The 14,524-nt window shown below is 36.3% G+C and overlaps 1 long non-coding RNA gene across 1 annotated transcript; it reads right to left on the minus strand.

The window, feature by feature from the left end:
- Positions 1-7,854: 7,854 nt before the first annotated feature.
- On the minus strand, positions 7,855-9,827 carry LOC131361178 (uncharacterized). The gene is made up of 2 exons (XR_009205975.1): positions 9,573-9,827; positions 7,855-8,950 (listed from the first exon to the last, which is right to left on the minus strand). It is a non-coding gene; the product is annotated as an uncharacterized LOC131361178 (long non-coding RNA).
- Between the last annotated feature and the right edge of the window lie 4,697 nt (positions 9,828-14,524).

The following is a 14,524-nucleotide window of genomic DNA, read 5'->3' on the forward strand; positions in this document are numbered from 1 at the left end:
AAATCAAGCACCTCAGCATGCAGACTGTTTTTACAAACATTTGTGAAAGAATGGGTCGCTCTCAGGAGCTCAGTGAATTCCAGCGTGGAACTGTGATAGGATGCCACCTGTGCAACAAATCCAGTCGTGAAATTTCCTCACTCCTAAATATTCCACAGTCAACTGTCAGCTGTATTATAAGAACGTGGAAGTGTTTGGGAACGACAGCAACTCAGCCACGAAGTGGTAGGCCACGTAAACTGACGGAGCGGGGTCAGCGGATGCTGAGGCGCATAGTGCGAACAGAAAGTATAATTATGTATTAATTCCAGGGAAAGTTATCTTCCTGGCCAATAAAGAATAACTACTTTATAAAGTACTAGCTGTAATTTAGCATGTAGCAAGAGCAATGTTCAGGGACCCCGATATTGTGAGCAAAGCACAGAGACAATCACTCGTGAATAAAATGCATTTAATAAAACAAAAACACACAACACATACTAACCACGACACATACATAAAAGACAGGATAAGGATTATAGAGAGAGGATGAGTAGGCAAAGAGAGATTGAGATTAAGGAAGGGAATATAGAGAGTAAGAGAGAGAAAGAGATAAGGAAACAGAGAAGAGATCAAATATGTCAAGTTTCAAATTGAGTTTTGGTTACCACGTGTGAGAATCGTCAAGGTAATTAGGATTCGCCTTAATAAAGGGGCTTCAGCTTAAAATTGCGGATCTAAAATAATTAGTAGCTTTTACTTGCATTGGTTCGTTGATAAGAGTCTTGATGTAGTGGATCAAGGAGGTTCGGAGATTCGAAGTCCTCGGAGTAAGCGAGACATTCTGTTGGAACGAAAAAGGTTTCGGTGGTGCAAAGTTCTTCGATTGAAGCTGCCGGCAAAGTCTCAAGAGAAAGTGAAAGTCTTGTCCCGAAGAAAGATCGGCGTCGAGTCAGGCCACGATAGAAGATGTCGTGCCGGGAAGAAAAGGCGCACGGCCCCCCCCCGACCGCAGAGCGGAGAGGGGGTTAGCCCCCGTGGGGCCAAGCCGAGCTGAGCAGAGCAAAAAGCTGAGCAACGAAAGCCGAGGAAAAAGCCAAAAAGCTACGATAGATGGGTGCTCAGGGTTTTTATTGATCCCTTGGTCGCGCCCAGTTTTTCAGAGTGACCAATCCAATACCTGAAACTTTTGGAGGGAAAAGTTTCTTTGTCTCCGCTCCTTGCATACTTTATGATGAAGTCAGGAATGGATAAAGATTCAATTAAAGTATTATAGGCTCATATTATGTACTTGGATGACCATATGGCATACACTATTGCTTATAAAAGTAAAAGCGGATCATTTTGATAGTAGACATGAAAGAAACAGTATGAGAGGAAAGGAAACTGGGTATAGGCAATTAAAACATACATTCTTATCTGATAAAACATGGTTCTGTTTCATGAAAAACACAGAACAACAGGTCATGAGTGGTAATACAACCTTAAAAATATAAAGGCAAAAGGGGAATACATATACAGGTGTGTTAGGCATGGGTCAGGTAGGGTTTTACTATTGTTTTATTGAAACTTGAATCAAGGAACTCTCCTTATGTGTGTGCATGTGGGGGTCAGGATGAGCGTTTCCAGACGCTTTGGGTGTGTGTGTGTGTGGTTGTGGGTGTGTGTGTGTGTGTGTCTTCAGTCAGAACTTTGGTCATCCCCCGGTCAAGGCATTGATTTGGTTTAGATTAGGGAATTCTTGTTGACTTTTAACGGCAGTAAAACTGCTAGGCGCAGGGTGATTTGCATGTTAAGGTCACAAGTTGATGGGAAGTTCCAGGGGTGTGAGGCTGGGCTATCAGTACTGATGGTCTGCAGAACTCCAATATTCATGGAGACAGGATTCCTCCTTTGTCTCCAGTCTTGTTTGGGGGGGGGTCATTGGTTATCCAGAGCCATCAGACATCCCAGAGCCTGGCTCCCATGAGTTACAGCATGTCGGTTGAGGTATAATGAAATGACTATAAGTAGTGATAGCTCAGTTGTGAGCTGTGTAATAGTTAACTGAGTTTTTGAGAAGGATACAACGGACCCCATGAGCAAGTGAGCCGACCTGGAGACGCCACAAGCTTTTCTAAAGAATCTCACATGACTCTATTTGACTCATCTCCACAAACCAGGAAATGGTGTATCAAGTCATTTCTTAATTCTAAGATTAATGAGCTGTGTTGTCTAGTTAATCAATATTTTTTATTTATGAACAACTTGTCCTATGTTCACCAGGATTACTAAACAAGACTAAAATCTTATGAACCTCAATAATGACAAAAGATGGATGAGTTCAAAACAGTCATTTATTACAAGAACAGTGAGTTTACAAATCTCTGAACAGAAAGCTGGCTAGTTTGCAAATTTTAAAGCTGCAGGGGCGGGTCCCTTTTCCTGTGCTCTCTTCGTCTTCTCATGTTGATCTTTCCATTCGATGCTCTTTTGTTGTTGTTGCTTTATCATTGACATTGTGAACATTTCCTCCTCAAATTTATTTATACAGTGTAACAAATATACTAGGCTCAGTGGAATGGGATACACACAGAACAAAAAAATGGTAAGAATGAAATACAACTTGTGTGTTTATACATAATTTTACATTTTATATTTTTCTCTGTGTTGTATCTTGTAAGTGACTAATTTGCTGTAACACAAGAATTTCCCTCATGGGATCAATAAAGTATATCTATCTAGCTATCTTCAACTTATATTTCTGGTGTTCAGACCCAGGGTAGAAACTGTTGAGATATTGTAGAACAGAGGCCATAAATAGGAACACCAGGGAATGTAATGCAGCCCCGATATATATGCCAATCATTTCATCTTTAGCGTTGAAAATAGGAGACCCACTGTCTCCAGGATTACCTGCTACAGATATTATAAACTCCTCGGTACAGGATTGTGCCTTCATGCCTAAATTTTTAGGGAGTACTTTACCATCCTGCCTCTGAAAGTGTAAAAGTATATATTGTCAGTATCCTTCACGTTACCAATCTGACTATGTAGACCAGGACCAAGTGGAGTAGTATCTCCGAACAATTTAATAAAGGCTTGATCTCTGTTTGGATCCGTGTTACAGGATTTTGTGAAGCAAGCCTTATAGATCAATGCTTTGTTTTCTGTAGAGAAAATAGTCAATATTTTTGAGTTTGCTACATCTTCAGTAACATGTAAGGCAGTCAAGACATGTCCATAACCATAATAACAGCCAAGTCCACGAGTAATTGTTTTTGATGTAATAATTTCTATCTAGCAAGGTTGTTTCATTGTAATCATAGTTTGTAATTCATCATTATATTCTTTTAATGTTTTATTTATAAGAACTATGGGTCCATTTGAATATTCTAATTTTTCTAGACATTGTTTTGTAATATCTACTTTATGCAAGTAATAGTTCTGTAAATGAGTCATATTGATAGCACTGAAATAAAATGAAAGGAAATGAAAAGAAATTAGATATGTTGATCTATATTCGTGATGCTCTTGCACTATGTTCTTAATCAATATCTATTTTTTAATTTTCGTAATTTCTCAATTTTACAGCATAATTTTTTATTCAATTTATTTTGTAAAGCAATTTGGTCAACTTGTAGTTGTTAATAAGTGCTATAGAAATAAATTATCGACTGATTGATAGATAGATAGATAGATAGATAGATAGATAGATAGATAGATAGATAGTTTGATTGATAGCAATGAAATGGAATGTAATGCTAAAAGAAGTGTGTGCATCCAGGTCAGAGCCAGGGGTTTTTATATGCTGGTTTACTCCACCCCTCACCCCCACCCCACTCAGGTGCATGTACATGTCATGTTTTTGAGAATTTTCTCAAGACTTCTATGGCATCAATTTCATGGCATAAGTACAAAAAATATAATATGCGCTAAATACATAACTGAATACAAAATTTGAAAAATAATAAGTAAAAAACTTAAAGAAAAGAACACAAAATACTAGGAATTAAAAATGGAATTTTATTCCATTATTTTCCTTACTGGCTAGAGAAGTGTTGTCAGTTAAGGACCAGTGAACCAATGGAGAACTTTATCCCGCCCCCTAATCTGTAACATGACTCATGTCCTGGGCAAGGGGACTTCCAAGCAAAAAAAAAAACTCATCTTGAAAGGAGCGTGCACATAAGAAACAGCGTCCTCACTTTACACAATATGTTCAACTACAACACTCTGTACCTCTGGAGGATTCACATCAGGCACTGACACTCTCCACACTTCTTCTCTGTTCACATCGTCACTCTGATTACACGTTAATTTGGCTCTTAAATTCCCAATATAAGAATTAAAGAACGGATTAAAACTGTACATGAAAGTTTTGAAGCTTGAATTTATTTTCCACCTTGAATTGATGTTCAACTGGAAAGGATTACTAAAACAAGACCGATATCTAAACTTCCTCTATTGTTTTCTCTTTGCAGTCTGCTCCACCTCCCACATTGTTCTGTGTTTCACCTCAAACAACTCTGAAAGACAGGGAACAATCAAAATACTATTGAAATGAACACTGAAGACTTTAAAAACATCTTTTTGCATTATTTCTGTGATTTCTTGCTGTGAGGAATTCTTTCTAACAGTGTTTAGTTACTGCTGTTATTACCACTGCAGCCAGAGATTTTATATGCTGGTTTACTCCGCCCCCTGACCCGCTCAGCAGCATGTAATCTTTGTGCATTCGAGAATATTCTCGAGAATTCCTGTGATATTTTTTCTCTTCAGGTTACTGCTTTCATCGCCTCTGCCCTCCACTCTGCCTCGGGGTATAGTACACTCGAAAAATAATCCATGATGTGATGGAGTTTTCACTTATTCTCCCATCTCAGCACTTCATAAAATGCTTATTCCTGTTATAACACAGCTATCTGCCAAAATTGTTGTTGTCACATATTTGAATGTTTAATTCGTGTTGAATTGTTGTCACATATTTGAATGTTTAATTGGTGCAGTATCTAGGATTTCAGATCTCCTAAGAACAGTGCAAATTCTCATCTAATCATCTGAGAGGTATAATAGAAGTCCATCCACCAAAAGCACAGAAGGGTATGCTCAGTTTTCTGCGACATCAATCAATGCTGCTAGTATGTACCTGACTGTTTATGCCATGACAAAATGTTGCACCAGTGCTGTCTCAAAGACATGCCTGATACTGTGGAATGGACTAAAGAAATTATGAACACTTTGTGTTACCTCAAACAATCCCTGAGCTCTACTCCAGCTTTAGAGCTGCCTGACTGCAACGCTCCATTTTCCATTGATAGTCCATCAGGCTATTTTCAAACCTATGGACTAAAGCTAATCCTGGTGTTTCCTTTACAGGTAACCTGGAGGTGATTATTGTCTGTGATTTTACTCAAACGCTGGTAAATAAAATTGAACAATGTGCATGCCAATGCCTCTGCCTCTCTCCCTCTACTCATCGAGTAGCTGACTCACCCTTTTTTCCCCAGGTGATGTGGTGTTAGTTCATTTTTGTAGACTGCTGCTAGATCATGTTTACAGACTGAGCCTAATTCATACACATTTATCATGAAGATTTATGATTTTTTTTATTTACAAACTGTTTTTACCTAAGTACATACTTAAGGCATATTGGACTATATTAGAATGAGAGAAGTGTTTGTTTGATATTCTGTATGCTGGATATAGTGGTAGTGAAGCCCCAAATCTGTTCATCTGACGCACCACCAAGTACAACCTGAGTGATATCCCGGGTCCAATCCATGAACCCTCTGGATCTGGATCTCCTGCAGTTTAACAACATATCTGATTAAACTAAACAGATCCTACTTTAAGAGCTGGACTTTGATTTCAAAATCCATTAGAAACTATGTTCTATGTGATTTGTACATAAATGCCAGTTCACACTATACCAAGAAAGAAATGTCAAGTCAAAGTTGCTGATGTTTAATTTGTGTTGAATTGTTTTCAGATATTTAAATGTTTAATTCATGTTGAATTGATGTTAAAAAGATATTTGTTTAATTCGTGTGGAATTGTTTAAGAGACATTTGAATTATTAGTTCATGTTAAATTGTTTTTTAAAAGATCTTTGAATGTTTAATTTATGTTAAATTGTTTATTAAAATATATTTCAATGTTTAATTCATGTTGAATTGTTTTTTAAAAGATATTTGTTTAAATTGTTTAATCCGTTGTTTAAACCCTACCACTACACCAACCACAAAAATTGTTTTTTGTTTTTTACTTTTGTAAAAGGTTGTTAGGTCTTATTTACCAAATAAGACAAATTCAAATGACCTGTTTTGTCTTTTGTTAATCATTATTATTTTTATTTATTTTTTACTTATGAAGAACTTTTTATTCTATCTAATCAAAAAAAGTGAAATCTTTCGACCTGGATGAAGGAATCATATAAACATTATCACTATCAAAAGTTTTATTTCTTTACTAGAACTTGAATTCGACTACAAGGTTTAACAATTACCTTTCTAATACAAGATGAATAATTTACACAGATCAAACCTGGCTTAAACTATACTTTCACAAGCATTACTAAAACAAGACTAAAATCATATGAATCTTAATAATGACAAAAGATGGATAAGGTCAAACCAGTCATTTTATTAAAAATACAATTCATTATTAATTACTGCTAAACATTTTCTCTCTTTATAGTTCCACAGCTGTTGCTTAAGGTAGTAAGTGGTGTGTCATGTTGGTATGTTTAAAACACAGGAGATTTAGTTCAAATCCATTAAAAATATGTTTCTTGTGATTTATACATAAATGCCAATTGACACTAGATCAAGAAAAAAATGACAAGTCACAGATACTGTTTATTTTTATTTAAATAGTGGTTATAGATTTTGTTGTCTACACACACACACACACTATATTGCCAAAAGTATTCGCTCACCCATCCAAATAATCAGAATCAGGTGTTCCATTCACTTCCATGGCCACAGGTGTATAAAATCAAGCACCTAGGCATGCAGACTGTTTTTACAAACATTTGTGAAAGAATGGGTCACTCTCAGGAGCTCAGTGAATTCCAGCGTGGAACTGTGATAGGATGCCTATGGATTAGGAATGGGATGTCACTTAAGTTCATATGCGAGTCAAGGCAGGTGAGCGAATACTTTTGGCAATAGAGTGTATTTTGACGATATTGAATTTTCCTTCAACTGTTTTCACTGTTGAGATTTTATTGAAATCCAGAAGATTCATTTTAAACATCTAAAACCTGTAAAAAAAAAAAATTCTAAAATGAACTTTTAAATGTCTGCCAAATAATTTGTTTAAAAAAAAATAAAATTGCTTTTAAAAAATGTGTAAAATCCTAATCTGATTGTTGCTGTAACGTCTGCGTCAATTTGTGGTCATTCGATGTTTAATGTCTCCAAATATGTTTGATATTTTTTTATTTCATATTTAAAGACATTTTGTCTAATTTACTGGGGCCAACCACACATTTTGTGGCATCAGATTTCCAGGAGGGTTAAAGAAAATGTTTAAGCAACTGATTTGAGAACTTAAATTGCCATGTAATAGAGAAACTGATACACAAACCTGAAAATGGCCCTATAAGTAATAAGAGAGTTAATAACGGTGATCTACTTATCTACCAAGGTGTTCTGACTCTGTGTGTGTGTGTGTGGTCTCATCCAGACACTCTCGAGCATCTCCAGATTCCATGTCTCCATGTCTAAACTCATGGAAGAGTTTAGAAGGCGGCTCATGCCAGCAGGTTCTGGATGGTGAGTGTTTTTGGATCCTTTGTGATTTTTTTTTTTCAGCGAGGATTTCTTGCTGTTGTTGCATCATATGTAAGAGAGCCTGATGATGATGATGTTCTTATACCGTGGAGACTGCAGGATCTGCACCAGGTGGGGGTGGTGGGGTTTGGCTGCGTGTCCGTTTCCACTTTCTTTGTGCGCGGATCTCCCGGGTGTTGGCACCAGTGTAGTAAATGTTCGCTGTTATCAGGTGAAACTCAGCGGATTCAGGTTGCGCTTGGACGTCAGCTTTTTCCGAGCTTTTTTAGTCCGACAGAAAGCAGAAACGAATCTGAAAAGGGGCTTGGCTTCTGTACAGCGGTTCGCTTTGGCTAACGTGTTGCATGTTTTTGGTGTTCTGCAGGATAATTTTTTATTTATTTATTTTTCTGATTTTTGAGATTCTATTACTAAGGCTACAATCATACCCACTGTGGAAAATTAGAAATTTCAGAAAAGCAGCCATATTCAGGTTCACTGTGGTGTGTAAAGACTTTTACATATATACCGATCAGTTCATGTTTATCGTTGAAAACAGGTGAACCGCTGTCTCCTTCATTACCTGCTACAGATGTTACAAACTCATTCTCACCCATTTGTTGCCTCATGCTTGAATTTGGCCGGCAGATTTTACCCTCCTGCTTCTGAAATTTCCCATTTTGGGTTTGGGTACGAAAGTATATTCTATCATTTTTATTTACTTCAGCAATCTTGTTTTGTAAACCATCACCAAGTGGATGAGTGTTGCCTAGTAACTTAACAAAAGCTAGATCTCGCTTTGTGTCAGTGTTAGGAAATTTCAAGTCAGCCTTGTAGACCAGTATAAAGTCTTCAGTGGGGAAAGCAATGAGTATTTTTGACGTCTTTAAATTTGGTTCCTTAACTACATGTAAAGCAGTCAAGACATTCCCATTACCGTAATAACAGCCGAGTCCATGTGAACTAAAGTTTCCTTCATTGAACTTAGTGATTATTATGCAAGGTGTTTCCTCTGAAATTGCTAGCATCGAGTTGGCATTATATTCGGCAATTTCTCCATTTTTATAAACTACTGGGCCATTTGTAGATTCTGGTAGAATATATTTTTCTGTAATAAGCCATGGTGGATCTGATATTTTCTCAAATCCAATATATGAATATAATCTTTTAAACTTGCTCATTTTTTGTAGAATAATGTATAAATATCTGAAAACCTGTAAAATGAGAAAAAAATCAGTGTGAACACAGCATGACAATGATGATGATTAGTAGTTGCAGTAATCTTTACAGTATTTCTCCCATCTGGTTACTCAAATCTCAGTAATCACATTACACACAATGAATGATGTGTATTTGTTCAGTTAGAGTGTGTATCCAGATAATAACTATCAGTAATGACAGTGTGAGAGTTACAGTAAACAAACTAATGTACATATAGAACACTATAAAAATACTGTCTTTTTTCTGAAAATGTGATATGTTAATGTAGTTAACACAACATCATAGAAACCATTATTCATTTGAAATTTGACTCTGGATGATGACGGATTAATAACCTGGCAGTGCAGGATAAAGAAGTGTTTTAGAATGTACTATAAGTTTGTGTAAAATAAATATAAAGAATGTGGTAAGCTTAGCAAACACCAACTATTCTTTTCCCCCAAATGCTTGTTGTCTTTTGACTCTTGGCACTGAACACTAATTCAAGCAAGAATAAGCAAGCCTTTAGCTAACCTCACCCTTTAGCACAAGAGTTCAAGTCAGATAAATATGAAACTGAGGAGTCTAGTCATAAGTACATTAACGACAGTAATAAAATTGTTTGAAGACACTCACCATTTCCTTATCTGTTATTTCCTCCTGACGACTACAACAGAGAAAAGGAAGCCGATTCGTTTTCTATCGGTCGTCAGCCAATCATCTTCAAACACAAAAGCTCACCAACAATTCCAAATATGGGCAAAACCCCACCTACGTACCATCAGGCTTCAAGAGTGACATGACTCATCCAAGTTTAGAAGGAAGACCTTTACTGAGGGTGTTTCTCTGTGCTGTGTTGAGACACATCTCTTCAGCAAGCATTTGAAATGTTTTCTCTTATTTTTCTTGTTGTAATATTCTAAAAACAGTGGTCTTTTTTCTCCTTCTTTGATCATTTAAAAAAAATTATATTATGTTCTATAGTTGTATTTTACATCACTAACATGTTTTATATATTTTAGTTTATAACAGATTATTTATGAATTTCAGTTAAGATTGTGTAATGGCATTGAACATTCCTCGTTGATCAGTTGCACAAGTTTTGCTCCAGGACTCCAGAGCTTCACTGTTTTACTGGCTTTACAGTTCTGGTGTTTACGCATTCACCTTACTTTCATTTCTTGTGTCCTGACCATTTTCCTGGAAATCAGTCACACAAGCTGCAACATATATACAAATCTACAATTAGATTCTGTAGTACAGCGTGTCCCTAAAGTCTCCATCCATAAAGCATTGTGTTCATCAGCAACGTTTCGGTTGTGCCTTCATCAGTGGATGTTGACGGACGTCCAAGTTCTGAATTTGTTCATTATTAATCATTATTTGTTCATCATCTTTTACTGATGCAGCTATGAGATTTCTTTTGTCAAAATCTGAAAAAAGGGTAATATAAAATGACATTTTGCTAAAAAGGGTTAAGAGACTTTTTTTAAACAGTTGTACCAAGACCTGAGTAGGAACCCAAATGGATCCTGTTACAAAATACTGCATAATTAGTCCTACAGGTCTACAGACACTTCCTGTAGGTATTTTTTTTTTTTTTAGGAAAAGCCATTTTAATTTGAATTTTTGGACAAGTTTCCTATTTGAATCCTTCCGGATATTAATAAATACTATATACACTCTATAAAATGTTCAGTTTTAAAGTCAAACTCCTAGGGCACGCTTTCCAATAAAGCACAAGCTGAGGTACAGTAAGATTATTACAAAAAAAAAAATCCCACAGAAGAAATTGAATTTTTTTTTTTTATGGTGTAAAATTATGTATGAATAATCCTGACATTGCTTATGTTTAATGTCTTTTTGACAAGATATACTGGTAATTCCCACTTCAGAAGTAGAAAGTAAGATCATTTCGATAGCACGTGAAGGTGGCATGTCGGAATAAAACCCGCTGTAAGGCCACGTCGTGCTGTAAGGCGTTTTTTTTTTTTTAAAACTAGAAATGTATTCTGTTTTCTCCAAAGCTTAAGCATCAGTGGTGTTTTAATACTGGTCATGTGACTTCTGCCATTCCGTTCTTCTCCTCTACTTTTCAAAAACAATTATGAAAGTAAAATCACCAACAGAATGTCTCTTGCATGCTGTAATGGCCTTCTGTTTTCCCTTATGTTTATACTATATTTATTGTGAAAATAAATGAGATCTTTTGATGTAAGGTGTGGTGGATGCAGGGTGGCTAGCTCCCTTTCAGAAACACTTAATAATACACTATGCTAACAATGTTTGGTTAATAAATGAGGAGGAACCAGAATCAAAAGGAATCGTTTTCTAAAAAAAAATAAAATAAATATAAATCAATGTTGTTAGAAATTTGGTGATAATGATTCAGGAGACTATGAAACTGTTCCTGTTTATCTGTGCATTTCTACATATCTAGAATTAAAGGGAAACATTTCCTTCAATCACAACACATTCTTAGTCGTACTAAACAATATCTATATAGGTGGTTGCCTTCACACGCATACACAAAACCAGCGTACAATAATGATCAGGACAGTGATGTAGAATATGTGTAATAACAAGATAATTGTTAATATAATAATTACTAGTACATATAGAAGCCATTTTTTACAGTAAGCCAACAATTACAGTAAACACTAAACTATATGCATTATACATTAATTCAATAAAAAATGACTCTCTGTCATTAATGTACTCGTTCATCTCACTCTGACACTGTGACTGATTTTATAATCATTGTTTTTAACAACCTGACTGCAAGAATTAAGTGACCAATGTCACACCTCAAAAATGAAAGCATCTTTTCATTCAGTTTCTGAGAAGTCTCTGAGAAAACCGAGAATACAGAACACACCCTGTAGGAATTATCTTGTAGGACAAGTCAGAAATATCCTTTCTCAGCTTCTAGGTAGGCAAAAATAGAAGACAGTGACAGTAACACATACTTTCACTATCTACATCAGAGTTTTTGTGGATCACAGGTGTGTGTGTGTCTGAGTTATCGTGATTGTCTCTTTCACTGTTGGCTTTCTCTGCTTCTACCCACTAACTATCTCTCCATCAGTGATATTAATTAAAATAATTCAAGACCAAATCTGTCAGTTTTTCTAAACTTTCTAAAGATTCCCTTTATGCCAATATTGACTTTACCTTCTCTTTTTCCCATCTTTCCCTGCCTATCACTGGGCCCTACACATCAAGCTTCTTGAATCTTGAATCAGAAGAGAGGGAGGAGCACTAATTGCATAAAGGGGTGGAGGGAAGCTTCACTCTGAGTTTTACCCCCGGGTCCTACATTGCCAGATCCTCTCAGAGCACTCTCTCTGATGCACCCACTTTTCAATTAAAACTGCAGGCTAGTGCAAATGTAAAGAAAAATAGAGCAATAAATGAAACCCAAGCAATTAAAGACGGCGCAGAGGCCCCGAAATTCAACCACGCTGTCTTCAGTAATAGTAAATTAAAGATATATAAAATAAAATTGCATGATTAATGCCTGATAAATATTGGATGGTGTCAGATGTGTGAATGAACTAAAAAATGACCCTGCAGGGTTCAGTATGTTCGGAAGTCCTGGTGGGTTCCAGGTGGTATGAGAGAAAGTCCTGTGAAAAAGCCCTTGTTTTGAAGCAAACAGAGCGTTCAGTAGCGGAAATTAAATTCTGTGAACAAGAACACTGTCAATGGGAGAAAATCAAGAGTCAAGTAACAGGTGTAAGTAGTAAAAATTCCTGGATCCCGGGTGATACAGAGAAATAAAGAGAATAAAGAGAAATACAGAGAAATAAGACGTAAAATTCCCGGGTCCAGGTGATAGTGATGAAAGAGAAAAGAAACGAAGAGAAAAGCACTGAGTAGAAATTCCTGGATCCAGGTGATAGTGAAGAGAGAAAAAAATAAAGACAAAAAAGAGATAAATAAAGAAAATAAAGAAAATTTTAAAAAGGGGGCCCTGTTGTAAATAAATTGTGTTTGTCTTTGTTGTTGTGGTATATCTGAGGATTACTGTGCGGCTTTAAGTCTAGGCGATGGTATTGCATGGCTAGTTGTGTGCGTTGTAAATAGTTCTGTGTTTGACTTTTTAATTTTGGAATGTCAAAAATCACTGTATAATTCTGAAGTGTGATCTGAATCTGGGGGAGATATTTTGCTGATTGTGCTGCATTTGAAATGAAGCTGGATTGAAGTGGTGATTGCACTGTTAATTCTTGTATTGCATAAATACACCGTGGTGTATGGAGTGTATACAAGTTGAATTTGAGACATATTTTCCAGAGATACGCTGTAAAAATAACAAAGAAAAGACAAATGTGATATTGAAATAGTTCTTACTTGAAATTAAGATTAATATTGTGTTGAAACGACCATCCACTTATAGAAGGTAAAGACCAGTGCCTGGTGAGCATGTATACTTTATATTACTGTGCACCAACCCAACTGAAAGTGCGCATGTCTACTCTATATATATATATATATATATATACACACTATATTGCCAGAAATGTGGCAGCAAGGGCTATTATTGTTAGTGACAAATGGTATAGAAGTGTATTGTTATTTATAATAATGACATTAATAATAATAATAATAATAATAATAATAATAATAATAATAATAATAATAATAATTTACTATGAGAAGAGAGGGGCACTTTACACTTTTAGACAAAAGTGTGAGCTTTTGGGTTGTCAGGTACCACCTCAATTAATTGATCACCTCTATTTACAGGTTTAATAATGTAGAGTGTGGGATGAGAGGTTGGTATGGTCGTTAACTCTGGACTGAGATTGCATGGCCTGTGTAGAGTGATTAACGGTGGGGGTAACATCAGTTTGGCAGGCCTTTTTTGTGGTAGACGAAATGTGGAGCTGTATCAAGGGTCGTGGAAAACCAACTATAGGTGTATGGGTACCTCGAGGAGGGGAGAGTTGGGCCCTCAGTCAGAGGTCAGAGGAGATAGAGCTGTGAGTATGTGAGAGAACACAATTAAAACTGCAGGCTAGTGCAAATGTAAAGAAAAATGGAGCAATAAATTAAACCCAAGCAAAGACGGCGCAGAGGCCCCGAAATTCAACCATGCTGTCTTCAGAGGTCAGAGTGAACTGCTAAATGGAAAAAGCTAGAAAGTGCCACTGATAAGAGCACAGATGTCCATTATTTTTATATGACTGATCTCGAAAGTCCAATTGTAATGGAATGTGAAAGAGTTATAAATTAAGAGATAATGGTGTCCAGAAGAACCCGAAATTCCAAGGAAAAAGATACTGTAGGTGGGATTTTCTCAGTAAAGAGGGTTTGGTTTGAATATTATGAAAAGGTAAGAGAAAAGAATAAAAGGTTATGTTTTGTGATGATTATTTCAGAGGTTGTTGGGATGTTCATTCGTGAGCAGCTCAGTTCTTGTAACCAGCGCTGATTACATACTGATATCTGCATTCATCCAGTCTGCATGATTCGTCTTCTTTAGTTAGAGTCTTGCTTGACTGAGCTGTCGGGTCAATGTGGAGTCTGGAGTCAGATTTTAGTGAAGTGTTAATTGAATAGTATTAAATAGATCATTATAG

This window comes from Hemibagrus wyckioides, linkage group LG01 (assembly GCF_019097595.1).
Source record: "Hemibagrus wyckioides isolate EC202008001 linkage group LG01, SWU_Hwy_1.0, whole genome shotgun sequence".
NCBI lineage: Eukaryota > Metazoa > Chordata > Actinopteri > Siluriformes > Bagridae > Hemibagrus > Hemibagrus wyckioides.